This window comes from Bufo bufo, chromosome 3 (assembly GCF_905171765.1).
Source record: "Bufo bufo chromosome 3, aBufBuf1.1, whole genome shotgun sequence".
NCBI classification, from domain to species: domain Eukaryota; kingdom Metazoa; phylum Chordata; class Amphibia; order Anura; family Bufonidae; genus Bufo; species Bufo bufo.
In genome coordinates, this window is record NC_053391.1 from 7,814,466 (window position 1) to 7,828,672 (window position 14,207).

The window sequence follows — 14,207 nt, forward strand, 5'->3', positions numbered from 1 at the left end:
ATAGGTTCAGGGGTTTAAAAGTTAGTATATGGCCCATAATCCTGGGGCAAGAGGCCAGCAGCCAGGCCTCTCCAAAACCCAGTGGCGAGGTTGGTTTCGCCACAATTCTCTTTTAGCACTGTTAATGCAGCAGTAGTATATGGGTTGCAATCACTCTCTTGTAGCTGACCATTGTTGGTTCTTGCTATGAGCTGTATAGATACTTGATTTGCAACCTTTTGCTGTGAACTATAGTCATTTGAGGCTAGTGTTTGATTACTGGAGCAGTATAGTCACTTACAGTTGCAAGAAAAAGTATGTGAACCCTTTGGAATGATATGGATTTCTGCACAAATTGGTCATAAAATGTGATCTGATCTTCATCTAAGTCACAACAATAGACAATCACCGTCTGCTTAAACTAATAACACACAAAGAATTAAATGTTACTATGTTTTTATTGAACACACCATGTAAACATTCACAGTGCAGATGGAAAAAGTATGTGAACCCCTAGACTAATGACATCTCCAAGAGCTAATTGGAGTGAGGTCAGCCAACTGGAGTACAATCAATGAGATGAGATTGGAGGTGTTGGTTACAGCTGCCCTGCCCTATAAAAAACACACACCAGTTCTGGGTTTGCTTTTCACAAGAAGCATTGCCTGATGTGAATGATGCCTCGCACAAAAGAGCTCTCAGAAGACTTACGATTAAGAATTGTTGACTTGCATAAAGCTGTAAAGGGTTATAAATGTATCTCCAAAAGCCTTGCTGTTCATCAGTCCACGGTAAGACAAATTGTCTATAAATGGAGAAAGTTCAGCACTGCTGCTACTCTCCCTAGGAGTGGCCGTCCTGTAAAGAGGACTGCAAGAGCACAGCGCAGACTGCTCAATGAGGCGAAGAAGAATCCTAGAGTGTCAGCTAAAGACTTACAAAAGTCTCTTATGCTAACATCCCTGTTAGTGAATTTACGATACATAAAACACTAAACAAGAATGGATTTCATGGGAGGATACAACAGAGGAAGCCACTGCTGTCCAAAAAAACCATTGCTGCACGTTTACAGTTTGCACAAGAGCACCTGGATGTCCCACAGCAGTACTGGCAAAATATTCTGTGGACAGATGAAACCAAAGCTGAGTTGTTTGGAAGTGTCACGGAACCATGAACCAGACGTACAACAAGAGATAAGTGAAAATACGAAGGCTTTATTGAAAATAAAGCTGTAAAGCAAAAGTCCAAACGGATGGTGAAACCGAGCAGAGTCTTTGCGAAGCCAGAGGTCAGGAACCAGAAGGGTAGTCAGACGAAGCCAGGATCAGGAACCAGCAGGGTAGTCAGACAAAGCCAGGATCAGGAACCAGCAGGGTAGTCAGACGAAGCCAGGATCAGGAACCAGCAGGGTAGTCAGACGAAGCCAGGATCAGGAACCAGCAGGGTAGTCAGACGAAGCCAGGATCAGGAACCAGAAGCAGCAGCAGTCTAGAAGCATGTGAACACAGGAGGACCAAGCAAGGAACTGAAGCCACAGACCTCCTATATATATGAGCTAGGCATCCAGCTCCTCCCAGGGGAAGGAGGAGCCGCAGGGTGGAAGGCTACAAGAAACCCAGAACCCAAGATGGCCGCCAGCACATGTCAAACGAAGGAGAGCAGCAAGCAGGTAAGACCATGACAGTACCTCCCCCTCAAGGGCCCCTCCTCCGCGGAGCACAAAACGGTTTCTGAGGGAAGCGTGCGTGGAAGGCTTGGAGCAAGGCAGGAGCATGGACATCTGCGGAGGGAACCCAGGAACGCTCCTCTGGACCATAACCACGCCAATGGACCAAAAACTGCAACCGACCGCGGACCAGGCGTGAGTCCAGGATATTGCTCACCTCATATTCCTCACGATTGCCCACTTGGACCGGACGAGGCCGAGGAACCGAGGAAGTGAAACGATTACACACCAGTGGCTTCAACAGGGAGACATGAAACACGTTGGAGATCCGCATGCCAGGAGGAAGCGCAAGGGCATAGGCTACCGGGTTTACCCTGCGAAGCACTCGGAAGGGACCAACAAAGCGAGGCGCCAGCTTGGGAGTGGGCACTCGAAGGTTGAGGTTGCGGGTGGACAACCATACACGGTCTCCGACCTGGTAGGAAGGAGCAGGCGCTCGTCTGCGATCAGCCTGGAGTCTCTGGCGCTGCGCAGAGACCTCAAGGGACTTCTGGATCTGTACCCAAGAAGCACGTAGGACGGAAAGGTGATCCTCCACAGCCGGAATATCCTGGGGAGAGAATACCTCCGGTAACACGGCAGGTTGGAACCCATAATTGGCCATGAACGGAGACGTCCCAGAGGAAGAGTTCACCGCCGTGTTCCTGGCAAACTCAGCCCAAGGCAGGAGGTCAACCCAATTGTCTTGGTGATCGGAGACATAGCAACGAAGGAATTGCTCCAAGGCCTGATTGGATCGTTCTGCGGCCCCATTGGACTGAGGGTGGTAGGCCGAGGAGAAGGAGAGATGAATCCCCAACTGGGAGCAAAAGGCGCGCCAGAACCTGGACACAAACTGACTCCCCCGATCCGACACAATCTCCTTAGGCAAACCGTGCAACCGGAAGACCTCCCTGGCAAAAATCGTGGCCAACTCTTGTGCAGAGGGTAACTTCTTGAGAGGAACACAGTGGCACATTTTGGAAAACCGATCCACAATCATGAGAATGACCGTATGGCCTCGGGATGCAGGGAGGTCCACAATGAAATCCATCCCCAGGTGTGACCATGGGCGCTCCCCGGTGGCTATGGGTTGCAGAAGGCCCAACGGAAGGTGCCGAGGGGACTTACTCTGGGCACAAACGGAGCATGCCGCTACATATGCGGCGATGTCGGAACGTAGGGAAGGCCACCAGAACAGACGTGAAACAGCCCAGGACAGCTGATTCTTTCCAGGATGCCCCGCGGTCTTGGAGTTATGGTAGGTTCGCAACAACCGAGTGCGCAACTCCTCAGGCACAAAACATCTGCCGTTGGGTCTCCCAGAGGGAGCACCAGATTGAGCCGCCAAAATCTGCTCACCCAGGGGAGAGGTCAGGCTGGTGCGAATGGCGGCCAGGATCTGATTCGGAGGTATGACCGAAGTCGGAATCGACTCCTCCCTGGACAGCTCGGAGTACTGCCGTGATAAGGCATCCGCCCTGATGTTCTTGGAACCGGGTAGGTAGGAGACCACGTAATTAAAACGTGACAAGAACAGAGCCCATCTGGCCTGACGTGGTGTCAATCTCTTGGCCTCAGAAAGGTAGGTCAGATTCTTGTGGTCCGTCAGGATGAGAACCGGAACCACCGAACCCTCGAGCAAGTGCCTCCATTCTTTAAGGGCCTGCACGATGGCCAATAACTCCCTGTCACCAATCTGATAGTTGCACTCCGCGGAAGACAGTTTCCGGGAGTAAAACCCACAAGGAAGCAGAGGACCCTCTGGTGTTCTACGCTGAGACAGAAGGGCGCCTACTCCCGTCTCAGACGCGTCCACCTCGAGGACAAAGGGCAACCCAGGGTTGGGATGCGACAGAATCGGGGCCGACACAAAGGCGGACTTTAGGGCCTCAAAAGCTCGGATGGCCTCGAGCGGCCAGACCTGGGAATTACTGCCCTTCCTGGTCAGATCCGTGAGAGGCTTGGCCAGCATGGAAAAGTCCCTGATGAACTTCCGATAATAATTGGCGAAGCCCAAAAAGCGCTGCAGGGAACGAAGACCACTGGGCTGGGGCCACTGTAAGACAGCCGAAACCTTCTCAGGATCCATGGAGAACCCCTCAGCGGAAATGATGTAACCTAAGAAGGTTACCTGGGATCGGTGAAATTCGCATTCCTCAAGCTTACCGAACAGCTTGTTCTCTCGTAACCGTTGCAACACTCGTCTGACATCCAGAATGTGGGCCTCCATGGATTCAGAATATACCAAGATGTCATCCAAATAGACTACCACACACTGCTGCAACAGGTCACGGAAAACATCGTTGATGAATTCCTGAAAGACTGCGGGCGCATTGCACAACCCAAAGGGCATAACCAAGGATTCGTAATGACCGGTCCTGGTGTTAAACGCGGTCTTCCACTCATCGCCCGCCTTGATCCTTACCAGGTTATATGCCGCCCTCAGGTCGAGTTTGGTAAAGACCGTGGCCCCTTTAAGGCGATCGAACAGCTCGGAAATCAAGGGTATCGGGTAAGCGTTCTTGATCGTGATGCGATTGAGACCCCTGTAATCGATGCAAGGCCTCAACTCACCGCCCTTCTTTTTCACAAAGAAAAATCCAGCCCCTGCCGGGGACGAAGACTTGCGAATGTGTCCGCGTGAAAGCGCCTCCCTCACATACTCCTCCATGGCCTCATTCTCCGCTACCGACAGTGGATAGACTTTGCCACGAGGAGGAACGGCACCAGATTGTAACTCTATGGCACAATCGTATGGGCGGTGCGGAGGTAGGGCAACCGCGCGCACCTTATCGAATACTTCCCGGTACTCCTCGTATTCAGGAGGCAACAGAGAGTCCGAGGAAGTACACAGCAACTTGACAGACCCATGGATGCAACTAGCCCCACACTGCGGTGACCACGAGAGGATCTCGACCGATCTCCAATCGAAAGTCGGATTATGCTTCTGGAGCCAGGGGTACCCCAAGACCACCGAGTAGTGTGGAGACGAAATAACCTGGAGGCAGACCGACTCTCTGTGAACGGCACCAATGGCTATCCCCACTGGAAGGGTCTCATGAGTCACGTGTGGCGGCAGAAGGGGTCTGCCGTCTATCGCCTCAAGAGCCAGTGGGGAACCTCGAGCCTGCAGAGGAATGGAATTGGCGGCAGCGAACACACTATCAATGAACAAACCACCAGCACCAGAGTCCACCAACGCCTGGGTCGTCACAGAGCCCCCGACCCAGGAGAGGACAACAGTGATCAGTGGTTTGTCAACACGGGAAACCGGGGAAGAGGAGACTCCACCCAAGATCTGCCCCCGACAGGATCTCAGGGTACGAGCGTTCCCCGGACGGTTCGGACATGCCAACCGAAAATGCCCACCGAGACCACAGTACATGCATCGGCCCTCGCGTCTCCGGAGTGCCCTCTCCCCCTCGGACAGGCGAGCAAACCCCAGCTGCATGGGTTCACCCCCAGACAAGTGATCCCCAGGAGGCGTGGGAGGAGAGGGAGGCACGGGTGGGACAGCAAACGTAGGCACCAATCTGTTAGAAGACCTCCGCAGGTTCTCCTTAAAGGAAGGTCTCTCCCTGAGTCTGGTGTCAATCAAAATCAGGAAAGAAATAAGAGACTCGAGCTCAACTGGTAGGTCCTTAGCTGCAACCTCATCCTTCAAGGCATCCGAGAGACCATGAGAGAAAGCAGCGACCAGAGCCTCATTATTCCAGCCCACCTCTGCTGCCAGGGTACGAAACTCAATGGCGTATTCAGCTACGGATCGTGAACCCTGTCTGATGGACATAAGGAGCTTCGCAGCAGAGGCAGCACGAGCCGGCACATCGAATACCTTCCGAAGAGAAGCAACAAAACCGGAAAACTCGGCAACCACCGGATTGTTGTTCTCCCATAAAGGGCTGGCCCAGGCCAAGGCCTTGTCCGAGAGCAGCGAGATCAAGAAGCCCACCTTTGATCTCTCAGTAGGAAAGGCATGTGGCAGCAACTCAAAATAAATGCCCACCTGGTTAAGGAAACCTCGGCACTGAGTTGGCTCTCCCCCAAAGCGCTGTGGAAGAGGGGCAGAACCGGTCATACCCCGAAACACCGCAGGCGCAACAACAGGTGTCGGGGTAGACTCTGGCGCAACAACCGGAGCGGCAGTAGGAGCGAGCCCAGGAGCGACAACCGACCCATCGGCAACGGGAGCGAAATGAGCCGTGCGTTCAAGCAGGGTTTGCAACGCCACAGCGAACCGACCCAACAGGTGATCCTGCTGATCAAGTCTGGCAACCAGCGTGGGTAGCGAGGATGGCCCTGTACCGTCAGAATTCATGGCTTGGTCCTAGTGTCACGGAACCATGAACCAGACGTACAACAAGAGATAAGTGAAAATACGAAGGCTTTATTGAAAATAAAGCTGTAAAGCAAAAGTCCAAACGGATGGTGAAACCGAGCAGAGTCTTTGCGAAGCCAGAGGTCAGGAACCAGAAGGGTAGTCAGACGAAGCCAGGATCAGGAACCAGCAGGGTAGTCAGACAAAGCCAGGATCAGGAACCAGCAGGGTAGTCAGACGAAGCCAGGATCAGGAACCAGCAGGGTAGTCAGACGAAGCCAGGATCAGGAACCAGCAGGGTAGTCAGACGAAGCCAGGATCAGGAACCAGAAGCAGCAGCAGTCTAGAAGCATGTGAACACAGGAGGACCAAGCAAGGAACTGAAGCCACAGACCTCCTATATATATGAGCTAGGCATCCAGCTCCTCCCAGGGGAAGGAGGAGCCGCAGGGTGGAAGGCTACAAGAAACCCAGAACCCAAGATGGCCGCCAGCACATGTCAAACGAAGGAGAGCAGCAAGCAGGTAAGACCATGACAGGAAGAAACACACAACACTATGTGTGAAGAAAAAGAGGCACAGCACACCAACATCAAAACCTCATCCCAACTGTGAGGTATGGTGGTGGGGGCATCATGTTTCGGGCTGCTCTGCTGTGTCAGGGCCTGGACGGATTGCTATCATCGAAGGAAAAATGAATTCCCAAGTTTATCAAGACATTTTGCAGGAGAATTTAAGGCCATCTGTCCACCAGCTGAAGCTCAACAGAAGATGGGTGTTGCAACAGGACAACGACCCAAAGCATAGAAGTAAATCAACAACAGAAAGGCTTAAACAGAAGAAAATCCGCCTTCTGGAGCGGCCCAGTCAGAGTCCTGACCTCAACCCGGTGGAGATGCTGTGGCATGACCTCAAGAAAGCGATTCACACCAGACATCCCAAGAATATTGCTGAACTGAAACAGTTCTGTAAAGAGGAATGGTGAAGAATTACTCCTGACCGTTGTGCACGTCTGATCTGCAACTACAGGAAACGTTTGGTGGAAGTTATTGCTGCCAAAGGAGGTTCAACCAGTTATTAAATCCAAGGGTTCACATACTTTTCCCACCTTCACTGTGAATGTTTACATGGTGTGTTCAATAAAAACATGGTAACATTTAACTCTTTGTGTGTTATTAGTTTAAGCCGACTGTGATTGTCTATTGTTGTGACTTAGATGAAGATCAGATCACATTTTATGACCAATTTGTGCAGAAATCCAGATCATTCCAAAGGGTTCACATACTTTTTCTTGCAACTGTAAGTGACTATACTGCTCCAATAATCAAACACTAGCCTCAAATGACTATAGTTCACAGCAAAAGGTTGCAAATCAAGTATCTATACAGCTCATAGCAAGAACCAACAATGGTCAGCTACAAGAGAGTGATTGCAACCCATATACTACTGCTGCATTAACAGTGCTAAAAGAGAATAAATCAATAATAGAAGCACACACATGGGTGTCCAGGAGATAGTTTTAATATAGTAGGTTAGATAACAAAACGTCCATCATTTATTATTAAGAAAGCAAAATAAAAGTTAAATTTTAAATAAATAAAAACACAAATGCACCTGTCAAGAGTAGGCAACCAGTAGTCTATGACTAAATGTAAATATAATAAAAGTCCCTCTACACGTGCAGGGTATATATGAATGTAATATATATCCATGGGTTTACAGTACGTGCCACCGCACCGCAAAAAAAGTAGTGCATGCACTACTTTTTTGCGGTGCAAACCGTAGGATGCGGATCGCGGACCCCATTCAATTGGTTGTGGGCATGAGCCCTTAGTAGGGACTGGGTTAGTATTTAGGTTAGTAGAACTAGTGGTTTAAGGTTAGTGTTAGGAAAGGTTGGGGGGAGTAGTGTTAGTGGGTTAGTAGTACGGTTAGGGTAGATAGGATTAGTGTTAGTGGAGCTTTGGGATAATAGGATTAAGGTTATTGTGGCTCGTGGTTCTGGGTTAGTACGGTTATAGTAAGATGAGTGTTTGTAGGGTTTTTGGGTTAGGGTTAGTGCAGGTTTGATTATGGTTTGTAGGTTAGGTTTAGTGGTAAAGTTTAGTAACTTAGTTTAGGGTTAAGGTTGTTAGGATTAGTGTTAGTGAGGTTCTTGGGTTAGGGTAAGTAAAGGTTTGGGTGAGTAGGGCAAGTTGGTTAGGGTTAATGTTAGTAGGGTTATTGGGGTAGTAGTAAGGATAGAAGACTTAGTGGTGTAGGGTTAGTAGAGTTATTGAGTTAGGGTTAGTATAGTTAAGAATGTCAGGAATAGTGTTAGTGGGGTTTTCGGGTTAGGATCAGCATTGTTAGGCTTTGGGACAATAGAACTAGAGTTATTAGGATTAGTGAGTTAGATTTAGTAGGGTTGGGTGAGTAGAGACAGTGGGTAAGGCTAATGCCAGTCCGGTTATTGGGTTAGTAGTGGTATACATTAGTGTTTGTTAGGGTTAGTGGGGATTTGGGGTTAGGGTTAGCAGTAGGGATGAGCGAATCGACTTCTGATGAAACATCCAAACTTGATTCGCATAAAAGTTCATTTCAACACTGTGTTCGTTTCAATATTAGAATGTATTGGCTCCGATGAGCCAAAGTTATTACTTCACGAAGTCTCGCGAGACTTCAGGTAATAACTTTAAAAATTAATTTCTACCGTTAAAAACATTTTCCCGAACTCAGGTTCGGTTTCAATGTACCACTTGGAACCGAACCCGAGTTTGGGAAAAGGTTTTAACAGTAAGGGTTAACAGAACTAAAATTCGTTTGGTTAGTGCTTTAAGGTTAGTAGGGTTACAGTTACTAGGATTAGGGTTAGTAGGGTATTGGGTTGGTGTATGTAAAGGTTTGGGTGAGTGGGGGATAGGAAGGTTAGTGTTGGGGTCAGTGCTGGTTGAGTTCAGTTAGTAAGGTTAATGGGTTAGAATGATTGGTAGAGTTAGTATTAGTATGTTTACTAGGTTAGGGTTAGTAGCATTAGTTTCAGTGGGTTAATGTTAGGATGTATATGTGGAATACTAGTCTACAGGACCCCACTGAGGGGCCGCACACGATCTGCTCTGATCGGAGGGATTTCCCTGTGGATCGGATCATTACCAGCTCTGATTGCTCCTTCTCATGGGCGAAGTGAGGACGTGAAGTCCTAATAATTAACCGGTGCCGGCTAATCAATTATTCAGTGTCTGAGAGCACCACCCCTCCCCCATCGGATGGGGCTCATAATCCGTGTAACGTTAACCTCTGACCCCATCTGGGGAATAAATGAGCGGGATAAACCTCCCCTCAGATACAAAACCAAGAAAAATCTATGAAAAACTGGTTGAACTGTAACAAGACTCAGCTGTGGCCCCTAGAATCCCACCAACATCAAGCCACAGGTAGAGGGCGCTGTCAGGAGCCTCACACCCAGCCACAGGTAGAGGGCGCTGTCAGGAGCCTCACACCCAGCCACAGGCAGAGGGCGCTGTCAGGAGCCTCACACCCAACCACAGGTAGAGGGCGCTGTCAGGAGCCTCACACCCAGCCACAGGTAGAGGGCGCTGTCAGGAGCCTCACACTCAGCCACAGGTAGAGGGCGCTGTCAGGAGCCTCACACTCAGCCACAGGTAGAGGGCGCTGTCAGGAGCCTCACACCCAGCCACAGGTAGAGGGCGCTGTCAGGAGCCTCACACCCAGCCACAGGTAGAGGGCGCTGTCAGGAGCCTCACACCCAGCCACAGGTAGAGGGCGCTGTCAGGAGCCTCACACCCAGCCACAGGTAGAGGGCGCTGTCAGGAGCCTCACACCCAACCACAGGTAGAGGGCGCTGTCAGGAGCCTCACACCGAGCCACAGGTAGAGGGCGCTGTCAGGAGCCTCACACTCAGCCACAGGTAGAGGGCGCTGTCAGGAGCCTCACACCCGAGCCACAGGTAGAGGGCGCTGTCAGGAGCCTCACACCCAGCCACAGGTAGAGGGCGCTGTCAGGAGCCTCACACCCAGCCACAGGTAGAGGGCGCTGTCAGGAGCCTCACACCCAGCCACAGGTAGAGGGCGCTGTCAGGAGCCTCACACCCAGCCACAGGTAGAGGGCGCTGTCAGGAGCCTCACACCCGAGCCACAGGTAGAGGGCGCTGTCAGGAGCCTCACACCCGAGCCACAGGTAGAGGGCGCTGTCAGGAGCCTCACACCCAGCCACAGGTAGAGGGCGCTGTCAGGAGCCTCACACCCAGCCACAGGTAGAGGGCGCTGTCAGGAGCCTTACACCCAGCCACAGGTAGAGGGCGCTGTCAGGAGCCTCACACCCAGCCACAGGTAGAGGGCGCTGTCAGGAGCTTCACACCCAGCCACAGGTAGAGGGCGCTGTCAGGAGCCTCACACTCAGCCACAGGTAGAGGGCGCTGTCAGGAGCCTCACACCCAGCCACAGGTAGAGGGCGCTGTCAGGAGCTTCACACCCAGCCACAGGTAGAGGGCGCTGTCAGGAGCCTCACACCCAGCCACAGGTAGAGGGCGCTGTCAGGAGCCTCAGACCCAGCCACAGGTAGAGGGCGCTGTCAGGAGCCTCACACCCAGCCACAGGTAGAGGGCGCTGTCAGGAGCCTCACACCCAGCCACAGGTAGAGGGCGCTGTCAGGAGCTTCACACCCAGCCACAGGTAGAGGGCGCTGTCAGGAGCCTCACACCCAGCCACAGGTAGAGGGCGCTGTCAGGAGCCTCAGACCCAGCCACAGGTAGAGGGCGCTGTCAGGAGCCTCACACCCAGCCACAGGTAGAGGGCGCTGTCAGGAGCCTCAGACCCAGCCACAGGTAGAGGGCGCTGTCAGGAGCCTCACACTGGAGATAATGGTCACCATGGTCCTTTCTTAGGCCTCTTGCCCACGAACGTTGTGCATTCGAGACTGCAATTTGCGTTCCCCAATGCACGGGCAACGTCCGAGCAGCGGCCGGGACGGATCGAGACCCATTTAACTTGAATGGGTCCGTGATCCGTCCGCGCTGCAAAAAAATAGAACAAGTTCTATTTTTTTGCGGTGCGGAGGCACAGACAGAAACACCACGGAAGCGCTCCGTAATGCTTCCGTGGGGCTCCGATCCGTGCTTCCATTCTGCATCTCCGTGATTGCGGACCCATTCAAGTGAATGGGTCACCAGTATGCGGCCCGCAATACGGCCATGGGCACAAAACGCTCGTGTGCAAGAGGCCTTACAGGACTCCTTCTCCCTGCGCAATCACGCTCCTGTCATACAGCACCCAAATCTCAGCTTCCTGAACTGCTGCAAGTGGAATATGATATAAGACTCCTTCCAATAATCAGCACTCATCGTGATCAGAAAGAGTAACATGGCAGTGAAAGGGTTAAAGGGAGAAAACGATTATCTCAGTAATTCAGAGCGCAGCTCTGAGGCAGCATAAATATTAATGCTAATACTGTGCAATAATCAGAAGACATGCAGCGTATACCTGGTGTTACATAGGACTGCAGGTGACATCTACTACATTATCTATACTGAGATACCTATCACAGTGTTATCTATGGTGTTACATAGGACTGCAGGTGACATCTACTACATTATCTGTACTCACAGAGTTATCACTGTGTTATCTGTGGTGTTACATAGGACTGCAGGTAACATCTACTACATTATCTGTACTCACAGAGTTATCACTGTGTTATCTGTGGTGTTACATAGGACTGCAGGTGACATCTACTTCATTATCTATACTGAGATAGCTATCACTGTGTTATCAGTGGTGTTACATAGGACTGCAGGTGACATCTACTACATCATCTGTACTCACAGAGTTATCACTGTGTTATCTGTTGTGTTACATAGGACTGCAGGTGACATCTACTACATTATCTGTACTCAGAGAGTTATCACTGTGTTATCTGTGGTGTTACATAGGACTGCAGGTGACATCTACTACATTATCTGTACTCAGAGAGTTATCACTGTGTTATCTGTGGTGTTACATAGGACTGCAGGTGACATCTACTACATTATCTGTACTCAGAGAGTTATCACTGTGTTATCTGTGGTGTTACATAGGACTGCAGGTGACATCTACTACATTATCTGTACTCACAGAGTTATCATTGTGTTATCTGTGGTGTTACATAGGACTGCAGGTGACATCTACTACAATATCTGTACTCAAAGAGTTATCACTGTGTTATCTGCGGTGTTACATAGGACTGCAGGTGACATCTACTACATTATCTATACTGAGATAGCTATCACTGTGTTATCAGTGGTGTTACATAGGACTGCAGGTGACATCTGCTACATTATCTGTACTCAGAGAGTTATCATTGTGTTATCTGCGGTGTTACATAGGACTGCAGGTGACATCTACTACATTATCTGTACTCAGAGAGTTATCACTGTGTTATCTGTTGTGTTACATAGGACTGCAGATGACATCTACTACATTATCTGTACTCAGAAAACTATTACTCTGTTATCTGTGGTGTTACATAGGACTGCAGGTGACATTTACTACATTATCTGTACTCAGAAAACCATTACTCTGTTATATGTGGTGTTACGTAGGACTGCAGGTGATATCTACTACATTGTCTGTACTTAGAGAGTTATCACTGTGTTATCTGTGGTGTTACATAGGACTGCTACATTATCTGTACTCAGAAAACTATTACCTTGTTATCTGTGGTGTTACATAGGACTGCAGGTGACATCTACTACATTATCTGTACTCAGAAAACTATCACTGTGTTATCTGTTGTGTTACATAGGACTGCAGGTGACATCTACTACATTACCTGTACTTAGAGAGCTATCACTGTGTTATCTATGGTGTTACATAGGACTGCAGGTGACATCTACTACATTACCTGTACTTAGAGAGTTATCACTGTGTTATCTATGGTGTTACATAGGACTGCAGGTGACATCTACTACATTACCTGTACTTAGAGAGTTATCACTGTGTTATCTGTGGTGTTACATAGGACTACAGGTGACAACTACTACATTATCTGTCCTCAGTGAGTTATAATTGTGTTATCTGTGGTGTTACATAGGACTGCAGGTGACATCTACTATATTATTTGTACTCACAGAGTTGTCACTGTTTTATCTGTAGTGTTACATAGGACTGCACATGACACAAAAAGCTCAGTGATAAATTTAGCTCTGCTACATAACTAGGCAATGATTAAAATGAAGTCAGCGGCACTCACCTGCACAGCCAGAATTGAGAGGTGCTGGGTGTAAGGTTCCCAGGGGTCCCCCAGTCAGTAGATCCTGATCCTCTGCTGTCTAACGCTCTACGACCCTCCTGTGTCGGAGCCCCCTGCACACTGTGCACAGTATCCCTGCCACAGCCAGACCAGAGTGTGACTACAGCCACCACAGACCCCCTCACCGGGCACAGACCCTACATACAGGCATATATCTATACACCATGCCCTGACCCCAGACACAGCAGCGTCCTCTATAGCACTTATATGTCCCCTATACATACACTGCCTAGACCCATATATATGCACCGATGTCCATATAACACTACAAAGCCCCTATATATACAGGCATCATACACTATGTAGATACCTCCCTCTCAGGTAATGCACCTACACAATCAGCTCCTAGACATCAGTTTCTTCAGAGTCTCTGGCTGCTCCAGGAAAGCACAGATATAATAGTTCTGAGTATGACTGCACTCATTATCCTTGCACTATCACCCCCAGTGGAGACCATTCACCTGTACTGAGCACCTTCCCCTCCTGCCCCTTAATTCCTCAGCAATAGTCTACTGCCTGCCCGCAGCCTCCTGGACCCAGTGTGCAGGGGTGGTGGATGACTCCAGGCTGAGCTCCTTCTGCTCCTCTGCTGCAGCCAGAACTCATAGCAGGATGGAGGGTGGAGGACCCACAGCAGCCACTAGAGGGCACTGCGAGAGGCACCGACCAATATGGAAAGTCTGTTTCTCCCCTTTAAGAAGGTAAGTGAAATAAAATATTAAAAATCAGAGACTACTGTGGAATTCTTGCTTTGAAGCCACCTGCTTGCAGATCTATATGAGGGGGCTGGGGTATGGCAGCTGCAGGAGGTTCATTTCTCTTGGTTATTGTTCACCTTCAAAAAGCCAACAGTCCAAATAGACCCTTTAAGATACTCTGTCCAGAACAGACTGCAGAACTAATGTACACCTCCTTCAGCAGG

The 14,207-nt window shown here is 49.9% G+C and overlaps 1 protein-coding gene across 1 annotated transcript in view; it reads right to left on the reverse strand.

Annotated features, from left to right (window-relative positions):
- Positions 1-13,881, reverse strand: part of CASR (calcium sensing receptor) — a 178,502-nt gene extending 164,621 nt beyond the window's left edge. The window contains exon 1 of the mRNA XM_040422857.1: positions 13,226-13,881. The gene's annotated coding sequence lies outside the window, so the exon portion shown is untranslated. The remainder of the gene's footprint in view (positions 1-13,225) is intronic.
- Positions 13,882-14,207: the final 326 nt, after the last annotated feature.